At 38.1% G+C, this 18,306-nt stretch overlaps 1 protein-coding gene across 1 annotated transcript in view; it reads right to left on the bottom strand.

Annotated features, from left to right (window-relative positions):
* The window catches only part of rasgrp3 (RAS guanyl releasing protein 3 (calcium and DAG-regulated)), a 126,348-nt gene extending 121,397 nt beyond the window's left edge, over positions 1-4,951 (bottom strand). Inside the window, exon 1 of the mRNA XM_030156887.1 lies at positions 4,814-4,951. The gene's annotated coding sequence lies outside the window, so the exon portion shown is untranslated. The remainder of the gene's footprint in view (positions 1-4,813) is intronic.
* Between the last annotated feature and the right edge of the window lie 13,355 nt (positions 4,952-18,306).

An 18,306-nucleotide genomic window follows, 5' to 3' on the forward strand; every position in this document is an offset into this window, starting at 1 on the left:
AAAATATTTTAGGTGATTCCTATCATCTTCTTCTTCATGTGAGACAGGTGGGATGGTGCCCTACCGCTGTCTTTTGATGAGCTGCTGCTGGAGCATTGCAGTCACAAAAGAAAAAAGTAGGCACTGCATAATGATAATTCTGAGTTATAGTTATAGATAATTAATCAACACTAACAGGCCATTATACAGTCTGTCAGTATGTGCATATTGGATCTAACTGTAACCGATGCTTAATATCAGGTTTCTCAACCAGGATCACGGACCTTGAGAGAAAGTAAAAATTTAGATCACATCTAAAATTGCTAAAAAAAAAATTAATTCAGATGTTTGTTTCCAGATTTATTGAGCCATTAATTTCTGTTTAACTCATACAGACCTAAACAACTGCCAATGACCAAAACCATCGACTGATGTAAACTGTTTAATACCTGTTGATCCACTAATCCTTTCAATACATGTAAATAATTGGTGCAAAATATAGTTTGTAATCTTTTCATGATCATCAGATATGACATTCAGAGGCTCTGTAGTGAATATGAAAACACCATGATCTTCTACAACATTGATTCACTGGTAAAACCCATTGACCCCAAACCCATTTTTACAGGCAGATGTTAGAATTATGGTCTTTGAGTTGATTAAGCCTTAAAGACCCACAACTGTTTTATTGTTCCTTTTTTTTTGTCATTCCTAAGTGAATCATCACTATTTCTAATAATACTATCCTCTGCATTTTGCATTTTTCAGTGTAAATAAGGTATTTTTCTATATTTCATTTGCTGATCATATTGATGTCAGTGACATGCAGTGAGGTTCATGAGTCAGATCGATAGATATGTGAACCCAAAATCTTATTCTTGATTTGACTGGCAACAGTTAATAGGTTAAGTTTCAAATCTCATATCAGCATTCTTTGCAAATACTGTACATACGTGCTACGCAAAGGGAGTAGGTTTGATTTGGACATTAGTGGGGACACAAAAGTGCTCAAAGGCAGTATTCCCGAAAGTTGATGTTTTTTTGCATTTGCAATCATAATTTCACGTCATGTAAAGCTGATCAAACGAGCAAACAATCATAGTCAGAAAAAAAAAAATTAATAATTGACATGTTTATAATGCATATCTGAATATATAAAGACAATACAAGAATTTAATGCATTCTGCAAAGTTATTCTCATGACTAACATATCCATTATTATTTAACCTCACCTGTGAATTTCTAGCCTCTCCTCCTCTACCTCCTCCTGCCTCTCTACTGTCTGTCACCTGACATAAATATGTTGATGATTGACATATGAACAGATTAGGGATACAATGATCATAGAGTTTGATGGTACAGTTATTACTTGAGCAAAAAAGGCTTTTACTTGCAATTATTACATGTAATTTATTCCCCAAAAATATGGATAAAATCACATCTAGAATCACATTTACAATCTGAGGTTTTATTGTACTTTCCCCACAAATTTTCTTTATTTGTGTTTTTTAAACAGTTGGTCTCTTCCATAGAAATATATGAAAATAATAAGTAAAATAACTTTCAAAAAGTGTATCTGTTTGGTGTTTAATATTGTCTTTTATTCAGGATCTGTGTTGTTAAGCCTCTACAGTTCTATACCCTTGAGCTAACTTACACATTGACTCCTAAAGAAGTGTCTTCTGAGTAGTTTTCTTTTCTTTGACATCCTTCAAATCCTAATTACCAAGCACACATGCATGGGCGCTCAAGCACACAAACACATGTACAAATGTACATGTAAAGGACACCACTGATATTCAAATCCATCTAGCTAACGTGACTCAGGCAGAACAAATGCCAAACATATTGACAACTTAGTCCAACTAGCAGGTTCCTTTTACAAGTAGATTGAGTGACAGTTGGGACAGCCAATCACATGTACATCAGCAAAACCAAAGAGCCAGTTGGAGAGTGATATTTACGTTAGAGGCGGGACTTCTAGCAGAGACCGACTGTTAACCCTTTGTGTGCCATAATCATTGTCTAAACACTATGGACAGCTGTTGTATTGATTGTGACTACACAGTAGTGGCTGTATGTTGGTAGAGACGTGTCCCTAGCATCCCTACGCAATTCTACGCCCCTGGTGCTGCGCATTTTCATTTAAGGTCAAAATTAGATTTTCAATCAAATTGTGTTGGATATTGTGTTGGATAATCTTCCATTTTGAGATTTAAGCTGCGTATGACTTTCGTCACCAATTTTTCATCAGATGTGTAAAACCCGAGTCATAGCCTAAGTATCACAAATCCGTGAGCCTTTCTGTGATTACGCCTCAGAATCTCTTCCCTCACAGTGAACAATTTCAAAGTGTACTCCACAAAAGTGATGAAAGTCATACGCAGCTTTAAGGTGGGGTGAGAAGGAAAAATAAACAAATTGCTGCACTTGACCGACGAGTAGCAAGGACAACCTCTGGGCTCACAAGTGCCCTCTGCCATGAGGCAGTAGTACTGCGTGCCTCATCAAGTGCCTTTTTATGCGGTTTTGTGATTGATCTGCTAGATTGAACAAGTTGCACACATACATTTTATATATTGTCCACACTATGGAAAGTCAGGGCATATGATCAAAGTGTTTGAAATTATTTCATTGGCACTATACAGAGACAGCAAAACATTCTAATTTCATGGGATGCCAGCACAGTTTGTGAGGGATTACGCAACCCAAAGTGAGGCTCAGCTCGCTGCCGCTGCACCACATGTCTCTTCCCTGTATTTGAATGGGAAATGCAGAATTTTGAATTGAAAAATAATTATTGGAATCACATGGAAAATAAGTTTATAATACAGATCAGCAGACAAATATCAACATTTATTTTATTTCATCCTTATTTGTTTGTTTTTTTTCTTTTCATAATGACAAGTGAGGCTCTGCCTCCCCTGACCACATGTCACTGGTACATGTTCATAAAAGCTCAGAGTAAATTCAAAGATTTGTATATCAAAAAAGAGAAAATTTAAGAAAATGTGACTTTTAAAGCAAAATATACCATTGACTAAACATAAAAACAAATATGTCCATCCACTGTCATTGATCAAACTACATTGGTTTTACTGGTGAATCAATGTTGTAGAAGATGACGATGTTTCCACATTCACTACAGAGCCTCTGAACATCCAAATGGGTGATATCTGATGACCGTGAAAAGATGACAAACAAATAATTTACACTAATTATTTACATGAATTGATAGCATTAAAGGATCAACATCTTATATCAGTAAATGGTTTTAGTTGGTGGTGGATGTTTGTGTCTTTATGAGTTAATAAGCTGACATAACCAGTGTCAAAAATGAATTTCATTAGAGACTCAGTCAAAGTAATATTAACATTAAGCTGAGAATAATCAATAAATCTGGAGTGGGACATTAAACTAACTGCACAAATTCTACAATGTTTTTTTGTTTGTTTTTTTTTTTTTTTTGGGGGGGGGGGGGGGGGGGGGGGGGCATTTATAACTAGTGCTTATATGGTAAAGGGGGTTAAATCTGAACTACACTAAAGTCTAATAATCATGAAGAGACAACTGACTATCCAAGCAACATTTGGGTCTGCACGCCAGAATAACAAACGGGCAGCCACAGAAGGTATGTAATGTATTATTATACAGTCGGAACTATATTACTGCATGGCATTTGCCACAGAACACAGCTAGTGATTGTGTGTGTAGATACATTTTGGGGCATTTACTGGCTATCAGACATGTTTCAGCATCTTGTGAATCGCTACAGTGTTCTGCTTGACAGATCATCAAACATGTTACATGCACACATATTTTTGTGTATGAACTACAAGTAGATGTAGTACGAGGTAGAAAAAATTTATGCTAAGCCTCCAGGTTAGTTATTAGTTTTAGTTGTATGTCAATCAAAAGTTTCCAAAAAGAGTGAATTTGCCAGCAGATGTATCTAGTTAAGATACAAGTGTATATTGTGTCATGCAATATGACCGTAATGCATAGTATGTTGTGTAAAGCAAGCAAACTGGCACAGTGGGATCTGCTGAATGTGTAACAGCGCTGTACAAGACAGACAAAGACCCCCCTTCCATTTTTTCTGGATTCGCCACTGCCATCATGTTTGATTTGAAGCTCAGTACCTGGTTTTCTTTCCAAAAATATCTGTATAAAATTGCTCACCTGCTCATCACTTATATCACTCAAACTGGGTTAAAAAAAAATCAACATGTGAATGGAAGAAACGTATTTCGCTTTTTGTGCTACTCGCACAAATGAAATTAAATGTAGAGAGCAGAGCTTTGAGGGGAATTGAGATATTCTCCTCAAATTCCCCTCAATTGAATTCTCCATCTGAATTATGATCACTTAGGAGTTTAGAGAACTAAAATGCTGGTATTATATGGAAGTGGATGGGTCTATATCAGCTTGTGTATAACTCAAAATCTTGATGTGCTCAGGAAATTCTACTTTTACATATGGATCCAGTTTACCTGATTTACATAAAAATCAATTATGTTTCTCATGGTGACCAGTAGACTCTTTTTTCATTAAAGTTGAGCTCAATTTGATGCCAAAAAGTGGTCACTCAGCAGAAAGTGGATCTCGCATCATGCACATTGACATTCACATGAACACCTTGAATCAGAAAAGATGCAAAGTCAAATGATTATGTTCTACCTTAACTGATAAATCAGTTAAACCCTAACACAGAGGAGACACTGCTTTTGGACCACATTAGGATTGACAGACTGAAATACTCCACCATGTGATCCAAGTCCAACTATGTTCCAACTCATACATATGTTTAAAAAAAACCATAGGGGCTCCTCACCTCATCAGAGATCAGGAATTATCCCTGATTTCTCAGCAGAACACATGGATCCATCTTTAAAAGTACACATCCACCTTTTGTCAGTTCCAAACCAGGATCCACTTTAATCCTCCGATCTGGACTAAAGCGTCTGCTGACCCTCTCTCATTCTGAGACCCTTTGTCTGTCTTGTACAGTGCTGTTACACATTCAGTTGATCCCACTGTGCCAGTTGTTTGGCTAAATGGCCCGTAGACTTCCTCCAATTCTTTCCCTACTTAGTTTTCCTGCCTGTGTCGCTCAGTTTCCCTGACCTGAGCTAAATATAGAGCCCACACAAGGTAAAGTGGAAAAGAACCAAGCAGGAAATAGATCACAACATGGTTGTGCGCACAATTGTGTTTGTTTCGGTGGGTCTTCCTGATGCAAATTCCAGCAAACATTCACAATAATTCCTCCTAACAAATATCCACTGATACTTACTCCTACAAATGTGACATTAGTTGTTAGGAATTCTGATGTTCTACGAAAGCATGATGGATTTTATCACGTGTGCATTTTTGTGTGGTTGTTGTGTTTGTGTGCAAGGGCTGACCCATCCCATACAGCCATCCAATGACGTTGTCCACATTGTTTTGTCTCTGTGAGCTTCTAAAAATGTCTATCTAAACAAAAACACCGACTGCACATCCTGCTGCCTCACTGCACAAAAAAAAAAATTCAACTGCAGCTCTTATTGTCTCAAACTCAGTCTGAACTAACCTACATTGATGGTCTGAGGTTGACAGGATGAAGAACAAATACTTCATTACTGCACTTTTGTAAAGTTTTCAGGCATCCATTACTGTTACACAGTTCAATTTAATACCAATATCTCTATATTGTACTCCTTATACTATTACAAAACAACATAAACAATCATAAACAAAGATGAAAAAGACAAAAAAAGATGTAACAAGACATAACAAGATGACTGAAAACAAATCAGATAAAAATCATGTATATGATCTAAGAATTAAATCTAAGAAAAAAAAAAAATTCCTCCATACATGAAATTACAAAATTACACATCTGAGCAAATAAACAATATTTTAAATAGAGATTTTTTTGCAAAACAAATAAGCTAAAGCTTAAACTGGCTCTTACAACCATAATTAAGGAGAGAGAAAGCTTCATGGGATGTATCCTTCATGAATGAATGTGACAACTATGACATCCATTATCCACTATTTTTGATGAGCAAACTTCAAAAAATGCACACAAAATAAATGTTTATTTCCAGAAATGCAGTCCTTTTTGTTACTGGCAGCAATTATTGCCTTTTCAAAGGAATTTGTTTTTATGCTAAGCCAAAAACATAATTATTTATTGCATTATTGGTAAAATGTTACTACGTTATTTGCTTTATTGCCTTTAAAATGGCCACAGTTATTACACTGGTCAACAACAAATTTATTGTTTAAGTTTTTTGAGCTGATTTAGGATAATTTTGGTGTGCTGAATCCAAAAATCACATTAATTTTGCTCAATCAGGTCAACTTTCTGAACTATGCTACATATTGGCTTTTTAACATTTTTGCTTACATTTATGGGCATTTTCACATCATATGATACAAAATTCTTTCATATTTCTTGCAATAAATGAGTTGTGAAGATTTTACTTTTGCCAATTTATGATTAATGGTTTTACGGGTGAATGAAATGGCTTAGACTAGAAGATCTTGCAAAAATAAGCCTGACGTATTCTGCTACATCTGCGGTGAATACACCATTGTACCTAACAGGAATCCTGTTAGAAATTTTTTTTTTTTTTCTCTTAAAACCTATTTTGGGTGAGAACTATATAAAAAATCAACTGATAAAGTCACAAAAATGTAATCAATTTTGTGAGAAGATCAAATTTTTCAAAATCAAATTAACAAAAAAACCTGACCTGATTGAGAAAAACAGATGTCATTTTTGGATTTAGCGGTGCAAAATGGTCCTAATTCATCAGAAAAACCTAGATAACTTGCAAAAAACATTTTTTTGTAACCCAGTGTTATATTACTGGCAGGCATTACGTTTTGCCAGTTGCTACAAGATTTAATATGAAGAATAAACATCTTAAAAGATACAACAAGATGCATCATGCGTTCATGTCACCTGTGGCTTCCTCATTGGTTTCTGAACACCAGTTTGACGCCAGTAATTGCTGATTTGGCTGTTGCTATGTTTACTTTTTGAAGCCAGAACTGACCATATTTGGACAAAACGGGCAGGTGTACAGGAGCCCTTTTGGGCTCCTGTACACTGGCTCCAGAGTGATCCCACAGTTCAGTCTTAGCTGCCCTAGGAGCAGTAATGCTGGGGGAAGTACAGGCACTGAGTCCTATCTCTTGTTTCTGGTTCTACGTACCATTCTTGTCTGCACTTATATTTTTAATATTTAGACAACTTAGTCTGTGCAGTGCTATTCACCCGGTGTCCCCTTTCCCCACTCCCCTCCGGGGGAGTGGCTACTTTTTCAGTTGTAACCGCTTGGGAGCCAATGACGACAGGATCTGCACTGACCCATCTGTGTCCTGCCCTGTCCTGTGTCCCCCTCCCCCACCTGTCTGGATGGACGTCCTCGGCCTCACCACTGTGGATGGGCCTCCTCGCCCCTGCCTGTCTCATCCAGCAGGATGGACCCCCATGTGTCCACCCTACTGCATCCTTGCAGACTAGAACTACATCTGCAAATGGACGTCCATCAGCCCTGGTGCATCTCTAGCCTGTCTGTCCATGGGAGTGGATCTGTCCTTCACTGTGGTTCTCCCCGAGGTTTCTCCCTTTTCCCACTGGGTTTTGAGTTTTTCCTTGCCGAGAAGGAGGGTCTAAGGACAGGGGATGCCCAGGACGCTACTCATCTTCTTGCTGTTTATTTGACTGTTGTTTACATCCAACTGACTCTGTAAAGCCCTTTGAGATAACCTTGTTGTGATATTGGGCTATACAAATAAAACTGAATTGAACTGAATTGAAAAGGTCAAAAGTGAGGTAATGCTAAGTGCTAGTTTAGTTACCTGGTTAAACAGTATACTTCATCAAACAACAACAAAGGATTCTTACACAATAGAAGCAACTATTAACCGTAAGTACTGTGGCTTCTATTTGACCTGAGACCTGACTAATGGAGGAATAATTTTTAGATGAAGCATATCACGTATTAGAGGGTCCAAATAAAACAGAAAACAAAATGCATCCTGTAAAAAAGCTTAGCATTTTTACAGTAAAGTCTATAGAAATCCATGAGAGCCAATGCTTTTTGAATCTAATCCCAGTGTCTGTCCGTGGTATTACAACCTTGAAATACTAATGCATTGGCTTCATATTGAAGTCATTTTCAACATTAAATATAAAGAACAAAGATAACAATATTTATGATAATGATGAGTAGCTAAGCAGTGCACCATCATGAACTGGGGCTGCTCATGGTTAGTTCGCTCACAGGATTAAATGAGGATTCATTGGTAGTACATCATCAGTGATCTAAGAATTAAATAGTTTCTTAATTGAATTTATGTTCACCAATATTATGTTTGTATATTGTGTATTTTTAAGAACGTTCAAGAAATTAACAACTTGGCAGATCCTGGTAATTACTCTGATTATCCTCTAGGAGTTGCTAATACTCTTTCTAAAGAGACAAAACAAATACTTTTGTGTGTGTGTGTGTGTGTGTGCGTGTGTGTGTGTGAGTGTGTGTGTGTGAGAGAGAGAGAGAGAGAGAGAGGGAGAGAGAGAGAGAGAGAAAGTTCTTAATACATATGATTATATTTTGACTGCTCAAGGTCTAAGGTCATGGTAAGCACAAATTCCCTAAAATTCCTAATTGTTAAAGATTCAGTCAGATTCAGGATTAGTGGGATCTAATTTTACAGAAATGAAATACAATATTCAGACTTATGCTTTTATATGTTTTTGAAACCTACAGAGGGAGTGGATCACAGACTCCATCATGTTGCCCTTGTACATCACACACTTCTTTGTCTAAAAGATTTATTATCACCAGGCAATGCAGTGGCCTAATTGTTAGCTCTTCCACCTCACAGCAAGAAGGTTCAACTTTCAGTTGGATCAGAGCCTTTCTGTATTGAGTTTAATGGTGTTTTCACACCCGGAAAGTCCGATAGTTCACTTGCTTTGGTCCGGACCAAATTTTTTATTTTTTTTTTTTAATTTGGTGTGGTTCTCATTCACACTACATTTTTGTAAGTGGACCAAAATCTGTAAACAAAACCACGTGTGCTGAGGTCGTTCATCCATTGGACAGAAATGAGCAGTATCGATTAAAGCGCTAAGTCCAAAGTGAAAGGAGAGAATCATGGAAATTTTACGTGCTGTTTTTGTTATCATCATAGCGGTTTTTACGGATGCAGGCGTTTGCACAAGTGTTTGAGCAGCAAGAGCATTTGATGCAACGTCAGGTTTACAATATTGTAGAATTCATTTCTCAATGACGAAGACACAGGGCAAGACGGCTACGGAGGACAGCGCTCATGTCAGTACATCATGTTGACTGTTGGTCTTATTTACGCAAGATGTAACAGGTATGAAGTTGGAATTTTGCTAGTAAATGGAAAGACTTATCAAAAAGCATTAGTGCTACGTACAGCTTACCTATGTGTATCTATCCTATATCACCGTTCATTTTAGCCAGGGACAGAATTCCTTAACGCAGGTAAAGTTTGCTGGGGGTGATGAAGTAGTTTATTATTTTTTCTTTTCAAGCACAACGGACAAATCTAACTGTCATCCTAATCATTCTCTCGCTGAACAAGCTAAAATGTTGGAGTTTTTATGTGTCCTTTCTAGCAGTTGTGTTATATGGACATCTGCCCAGATGTCTAAAAGGCAGCGTGTCTCTTCTGAGCTCCAAGTTTGACCACGGCTCATTTTCAGCTACGTAGCCTATTCTCACTCTGAGTGGTTCTCTGGTCTCTGGTAAAACTCTGTTGTCCATAATGCTCGACACACGACGGGAGCTCGTTAGGTACAAAAAAACCCAACTGTGTCGGATCGGGTCCGGGCTGCTTTCACACCTCAAACGAACTGTCTGGAACAGAGTTTGGTGGTTTTTATTCACACCAGCCCAAAAGGTCCAAACCAAGGGAGCAAACGAACTCTGGTCCGTTTTAAACAGACTAAACAAGGCAGGTGTGAATACACCCTAAATGTTCTTTCCAAACCACCCAGTTTTCCTCCAGGTCCTTCAGTTTCCCCTGCAATTCACATCTGGTACATACCTGACACCTTCAATGGTAGCTCACTGCTTCTGATGTGTGCTATGTCCTGATGCTACTCCTGATGCTAGGTACTGCGTTTGAATTACAATGAGTAAAATGCAGAGGTCTAATTTCTCCAATAAACAACATAAAGTTATCAATCACACAACATGGAACCAATTGAAATAAACAGATTTTTCTGTAAAATATTATTCATTCATCTTCTGAACTGTTTTATTCTTGTGAGGGTCACAAGGGTGCTGAAGCCTATCCCAGCTACCTATGGCCGAAGGCAGGGTTTACCCCAGACATGTCATTAGTTTATCACAGGGCTGACATAGACGAACAACCAATCACTCTCTTACTGACAGCAATGGGCCATTTATTTTTATCTATTTATTTAATTAATTAATTCACATTTTCATTGAAAATTACAAACAATAACACACAAGCACTGCCAGTGCCAAGGTAAACACACATACAGGTACATCTCAAAAAATAAGAATATTATGAAAAAGTTCAATATTTTTTGTCACTCATTTCAGAAAGTGAAACCAATATATACTCAGTGCCAATGAAAACGCAACACTTGACGGTTCTTGTATTTTTTTACATCGATGAGAATTTTTAGTCCATAAGCTCTTTGGAATTAATCATAGGCCATTTCTATACGGTAAAAATAAAAAATCACATCCAAATTTTTTTGAAGAAAAAATAAGGATAAAGAAAGAAACTCAAGGACCCCCAAAACCAAAAGTCACAAAGTGGTCCCAGAGGTGCTGCAGCTCAATGTAGCGATCCTGCTGTGGCGTGGTCACATGTGCTCGTCCAGGGCGAGGTCTGTCTGCTGTTGAGCCAGTTTCTTCATGCCTCTGTTGCATCCTGACTATGGTGGACACATTGCATCCAAAACAGCGCGCCACCTGCTGAGCAGAGATTCCGGCCTCCAGGAGCCCCATAGCATGGCATCTTTGGTCATGTGTCAGTCTGGGCATCGCTGAGTTATTGCAAATGATTTTCATGCTTTTCAGCTTGCCTTTACACATACAGAACATGACCACTCCTTAACTGACCACAATTCCTTAAGTTGAGCAATTCATTGCTGAGCAATGACAAAAACAAGTCTTGAATGCAGACAAGTTCATTCAAGCAAGACAATAGCTCAACCCGTCTCAGGCTGTTAAGAAATTGTCTGGGATTATCTTATACAGGTGAAACTTAAACATATTGATGCAGCTCAGGAACAATAAAACACATTCAAGTGTTGAGTTTTCATTGGCACTGAGTATATTATATCGACTCATTAGACATAGAGTGAAATATTTCAAGCCTTATTTCTTGAAATTTTGATGATTATGGCTTACAGATAACAAAAACCCAAAATTCAGTGTCTCAGAAAATTAGATTACATAAAATCAATAAAAAAGGATATTTTAAACAGAAATATCAGGCTTCTGAAAAGTATGTTCATTTCTATGTACTCAATACTTGGTTGGGCCTCCTTTTACATGAATTACTGCATCAATGTGGGGGGCATGGAGGTGATCAGCCTGTGGCGCTGCTCAGGTGGAATGGAAGCCCAGGTTGCTCTGATGGTGTCCTTCAGGTCATCTGCATTTGTTGGATCTGGTGTCTCTCATCTTTCTCTTGACAATACTCCATAGATTCTCTATGGGGTTCAGGTTAGGCCAGTTTTCTGGTCAGTCAAGCACAGTAACACCATGGTCATTGAACCAGCTTTTGGTACCTTTGACAGTGTGGGCAGGTGCCAAGTCCTGCTGGAAAATGAAATCAGCATCTCCATAAAGCTTGTCAGCAGAAGGAAGCATGAAGTGTTCTAAAATTTCCTGGTAGATGGCTGTGTTGACTGTGGACTTCAGAAAACACAGTGGACCAACACCAGCAGATGCCATGGCAGCCCAAATCTCTCTGGTGAACACGGAGGGTATTCAACGAAACACCTCCATCCAATCCACCTGTTTGGTAAATTCATCAGACCTCACACCACTAGACTTTTTTTCTATGGGGATACCTAAAAACAAATTCTATGCTATGAGACCTACAACAGTCACTGGATTGAGAGCAGCCATTGAACATGAATACACACAAATACCAAGGGTTTTGTGATGTGTGCGATTCCATCGCGTCGCGTTGTCAGCAGTATCTGGACCAGAACAGACGTCAGTTTGAGAACAGGTGGTGACAAAACAATAAAATTATGTTAGTACATTCTATTACATTTTGAAAATTACATGAATTTTAATGAACACCTACTTTACAATTATTTAAAGTGTGTATACATTTTTTTTGGGACACCCTGTATATAATAACCAAATATAAAGCAACAATTTGACTTGACCTCAAGGTGCCCTATAATATGGGTGAGATAGAATATATTAAACATTAAATTATTAACCTCCTTAGACCCAGCTATGGGTTTTCTGTCCACATGTGTAGACAAGAGTTTCACAACTTTATACAAAAAAAAAAGAAAACTGTCCACCACAAAGGACATTCCATAAAAATGTTAAAAACTGCATCTGAAAAAACTCTTGCATCATGATTTTTCCAATATAGGCACTTATTTAATTAAAAACCGAAAAAGCTTGTAATTTGCTGACATTTCCTGGCCCTTAGGAGACTAAAATGCAAGAGAAATCAATGCCACATCACCAAAAAATTCAGATTTAAAGCAATGTACAATTTACCAGTTAGGCATTGTCAATTAGGGAACTGGCAAACCTCTCAGTTTCTGCTGGTGTAAACTATAACCTCATTGTTGTGAACCACTTGAAGTTTGGCTAGAAACCATAAGGATCACAATTGCAACAGGCTTTGGTCAGGTTCTTCTTGATGTTGTTGAAGGCCTGTTGCTGAGATGAGACCTCCACTGTGTAATGCAGGAATATGGACACTTTGCTGCCATGGTAGTGAAGTGGAGCCAGCTGTCTGCTAAGTCTGAGGATGGTGGATATAGCACAGTTGTTGTGGACTTTGGCAATGATGATCCGCATATGCATGTTGTCTAGAGGCTTGGGTCTAAAACTGGATTTATGGTCGCATGTAGCTCTGCGTCACATAGGTACACCATATCTGAAGAGAGCGTACTGTAGCGGTGTTGTTTTGAGAAAATGTTGTAGTTTCTCTGCCAATTCGGAAGGTGGCACTAGTGTTGGTATTGGCTAGTTTTAAAGATGAAACTTCACTGTTGTTCTTGTTGAGTTGTTCCCATGTTTTCAATATTCTTCTGGTAAGCATTTCCTGGTTAGAACAGCAATAGCAGCCGACATGGAGCAGTGTCTTTGCAAGCTCAAAGTCAACAAAGATATCATTGTTCTTTTAAAAGTATTAAAGCTCAAGTGATGGAGAAGGAAGCAATGTAGAAGATGGGCCATGCGACCACTGAACGCAAATAGGTTAACCAGCAGCAGAATACCAAAATCTAATAATTATTGATTATACTAATCAAATGAAGGTACAATTTTGTTAAATTATGTAGGTTTATTAATGCGCATAACCACACAGGTTTTTTAGGAGCAAAAACTTACAGACAAGAACAAAAGTGAAATAAACAATGAAAGAAAACAAATAAACTATTTTCGGCAAAACTCCACAACATTTGTTGCTGTCCTGGCATCACATGATCATAAACTGGCCAACCAGGAGGGGGTGTCTCTGCATCGCTGTGCCACATAGTTACAATCTGGAAGAGGTGCACGTCAAAGCTGTGCAGGCCAGCCTGTCACTGTCCAAAGTGATGGCATAGGTAGGGATGTGTGATGCCCACGCAACCACAGCCTAAATCCAGATTTAGGTTGCGTGGGCGTTGCGTGGCCATTTTCTGCCTGTAGTTCACGGCAGATAGCTTTCAGTGCTGTGATGTGGACGTCTGCCTCGGAGAGTGCCCCATCCATGCCTTCCAAGCATTGTTTGGTTTGGCTGTACCCACTCTGCAGAGTAGACAAATGTTCAGGCGACCATCCACAGAGTTTTGCATCTCATCCATCTGCTTTGAAACTTTTGCTAGCTCAGCACCATGCTTGTTGACGGCGGCCAATATAGCCTTGTTGCTGGTGCTATCCAAGGTGATTTTTGGCCATGTGCTTCGTACTTCTTGGGTCCCATGGTTGGAAATCCAGCCAGTTGGATCTCACGACAGTTCTGACAATTGGTAGGGAAAAAATTAAGAGTTGCTGTAGTGATACAAAATGGAGAAGACTGTGATGGAGCCTTGCAAAGATACGCACCAGTGCCCTCACCCAACATGGGGCAATTTATCTTGACCAGCGTATTAGTGCATGTCTTTGGACAGTGGGAGGAAGCCGGAGTACCCGGAGAGAACCCACGCAAACATGTGGAGAACATGCAAACTCCACACAAAAAGGACCCTGCGAGGTGTTGAACCCAAGACCTTCTTGCTGTGAGGCGACAACGCTGCACCAACATGTCACCCCCGGAAAATATTTATGTAATAAATTTGAAAACAGCACTGAAATCCCATTATAGCAGTGACCCTGACTTCTGTTTCTTATGGGTGAAAAAAATGTGAGTGAAAACCTGCCACTAAAATTATATATTATTTCTCACTCACATTTTTTTTAAACGTCAGTGCTGATCATGACATTTTCAGGCTCTTTTTAATCAGAATCATGGTTTTTCTCACAGACAAATATTAATCACAAAAAATGAAACAGGAGCATACAAAAACACAAAGTTATCACTAAAATATTGGATTAACCCCCTTCATGGACTGTATTTTGTGTAAATATGTGGGACTTTTTTTTTTGCAGCCTGGTATATGTCAAATGACCAACAGCAACACTGGTTAATATACATTATTATTTTTTGTGCTTGGTCAAATGATTAAAAATGTGCCAATGTACATTTTTTACTCACTTGGGAGAAGGGTGGTAGTGTAGTAATTTTTCATTTTCATCCAATTTGCTGATTTTAGTGGATGGGTGAGAATTTAAAACAATCATGCAAAAATAAACCATGTTTGAATTCTGACCCAATGCAAATTATATAATAATAATAAAATAATATCCCAAAAATTCCATTGAGTTTAAGAACCTCTTTTATGAGAGGGTCCTGGCCAAGATAGACTGCTGCAAATACAAAACACAGTTACAAGATTACACAGCTAAAACACAAATAATACACATAGTTAACAATAAATAAATAAATAAATAAATAATATTCATAAGCAGATTAGGAAAGATAAAGAAACTAACTATATTTATTTCTTGTTGCCAGTGTGCTATGCTTTTTTGTTGTTAATTTAGTTTTCCTCGTCTTCTTCCTCTTCTTCTTTTCATTATTATTATTACTACTACTACTACTTACATACTGATATTACTTGTATATGGTTGTTACGACTGCTTTTAGGATTATTGCTATATTATAATTATTATACCGTGATTATTAAACTATATAATGATTATTATAATATTATAACAGAATTACTTATTTAGTATTGTTTGTTTTTTAGTATTATTACTACTTTATCATGTACTGTTTTGTGACAGTTTGAGTTTGATGCTTTAATTTATTTATTTTATATTATTTTATTATATTGATTTTTCAGGGGTGCCAGCCAGGTCTCTCTCCTGACATATAAGATGTTAGGTTAGTCAGTGTAAGTCAGTCTTTAGCTTGAGTCTCAAACCACACAAAGGATGTGAGTTTTAATTAAACTCACACCCCACACATTAAATGACAAAGAAAAGAACACACATTCAAACCATGTAAAATTCAAAATCATGTATTAAACAATGATTATAAAAAAAAATTCACACAAATTCAAACCCACAGTTGAAAACCCAACCCACAGAAAACCCAAAGTCCAAACTCAACAAAATCCACCAACCAAGCAAAAATTCAAACTTAAATCTTCCACAATTTAAACAGTCTTTGGAAAGAAGAAAGTAACACAAAAAAAAACAGTTCAGTCCATTTAAACAAAAAATTCCATTCCGGGTTTTCCAGTTTTTCCAAAGAGAGAAAAAAAAATAATTCAGTTCATTTCAGTTCGTTTGTAAGAAAAAAAAAACAAAAAAACAAGCGCACAGTTCAGGTCAAGGCTTTTTTAAAAAAAAACGAGAAAGCAGGAAAAAACTTACTCACACACTCCAATGGTCGCAGTCAGTCAGTCCGTCAGTCAGTCCAGTCCAGTCAGTCTGTAATCCATTCCGGGTTATTGCTGCTGGTTTGCTGGTACGTGAGGGAGACTGTCTTGCTGCAGTGAGATGGATTGGATGTGATGCACCAGAGGGAGAAAACGGACGGAGATGAACAGAGTTGTAAACGGGATTAACTGCCGTACTTTTTTGTCTCTACTAACGAGCTGTTGCTCCGACGCTTCCGTGTCGTGCCGACTCGAACGCACCGCCGCACTCTCCGAATGCGGATATGGGGGGGGGGGGGGGGTATTTAAAAACTGCCGCCAACTTCGGGCGAATCAGGTGTCGATGCTGTGGTGACAATTTCCGGCGTGGATCTGGATGCCAACATGCATGTTACAGGGTGTGTGTGTGTGTGTTTGGGGCAACTTCCAGGTTGTCACAGTTTATATTAGTGCTTTCTAATGTGCAAGTGCCCTTTTTTCATTACAGTTTTTATAGTAATTGATATCACTATTTTCATGTAATATTTCTTATATGTATATATTCAGTGTTGTGCTGCTACTGGAAGCTGAATTACTAGTGGGCTCTGCCCAAGGGATCAGTGAAGTTCTTTCTAATCTAATCTAATCTAATCTAATCTAATCTAATCTAATCTAATTTAGCAGGACAATGCTAAACCATTTACTGCATCTATTACACCAGCAGGACTTCATAGTAGAAGAGTCTGGGTGCACAAGTGACCTGCCTATCATCCAGACCTTTAACCAACTGAAAACATTTGCTTTGTCATGTAATGTAGGAACTGGTGAGCAGTTAGAATCCTAGGTCAGAAAAGAAAGGGAAAACATTCCTCTCCCAAAACTCCATCAACGGATCTCCTCAGTTCTTAGTACGACGGTTGTTAAAACGAGAGAAGATGCTACACAGTGGTAAGATGAGAAGAGTTACTGCCATCAAATTCAAAAATCACCACCATTTCTTTAAATTATGCATTTTAATGGTTGCTGTGTTTTGTAGGTTCTATTGTAAATGACAAAATGGGTTAATGTGATTTACAAATCATTGCAGTCTGTTTTTAGTTCCTTTTTACATCATGTGCTGACAGTTCTTGTGTTGGTGTTGTAAACTGAACAATGAATAACATAAAACTGTTCTTAATCTAGGAATAAATAAAGATAAAATGTTTATACATAATATTGGACCAATTAACCATTATATAGTTTGTCAGTCAGATTTGATGTCACTAATTTTTTTTTCTTCATTCTACCTTTTTTGGCTCCTTTAAATGATAATAAGTCATCTTACTCAGCTTGTCAGGTTTTTTTTTTTTGTTTTTTTTGTTTTTGGTCTAGACAAACTAGACTGAAAACAAAAACAAAATAACATCTCTGGTTTAATTCCAGTTTGTTTTCAGTTTGAGTTGATGACTGTGTTGGTACACAGAATTAAGTAAAAGCCACTGTCAATGAAAACAGAAACCTTGTCCTCAGTGAAGACACGGTGCCACCTTGTAAAGGTCTCTAAAGGTCAACCTAAACATACCGCTCAGTGGCATTTGAACAAAAACATATACCATTTGACCGCTTGACTCGAGTGGTGTGAAGGCCCTGTCAGATCTGTCAACATTATTATTATTCAGTACACGCAAATGAAGGCTCTCTTTAGTCGCTAAGGATGATCCTTGTTCTTGTTATTTTCCCTTAAGGCTCCCACATACTGTGCGGTTTTCGGCCGTCTCATACGAAAGATGGCAATCGTGAGAGAATTGTGGTAATATCTTTGGTTTTGGCCCTAAATCGGTGGTCCTACGTTGCACTATGAGACAGGTTCAAGGACAGCCATTGGCATGGTCTTGCGACCAAAGACAGCCTGCGATAAAATTTTCACAGTCAGAAACTTGGGCTGATCATCTCACAGTGTGACTGCTGCTGCGACCTATGTCTGTTAACTGAACAATAGAAATGTAGTATGAAATGACGCACTGATCAACATGACACTGCCGCTGAACTCAAACAATGGCAAAATGCGTCGAGAAAAGTGCCGGTATGCAGGATGTAGAGAAACAAGACAGATTAATAGAGTTGTGGCGGCAGAAGCTTTGCCTTTTTGGTGTCTCCTGCAGCTCATACCACAACTACAC

The sequence above is a fragment of the Sphaeramia orbicularis genome, chromosome 15, assembly GCF_902148855.1.
Source record: "Sphaeramia orbicularis chromosome 15, fSphaOr1.1, whole genome shotgun sequence".
Lineage (NCBI taxonomy): Eukaryota > Metazoa > Chordata > Actinopteri > Kurtiformes > Apogonidae > Sphaeramia > Sphaeramia orbicularis.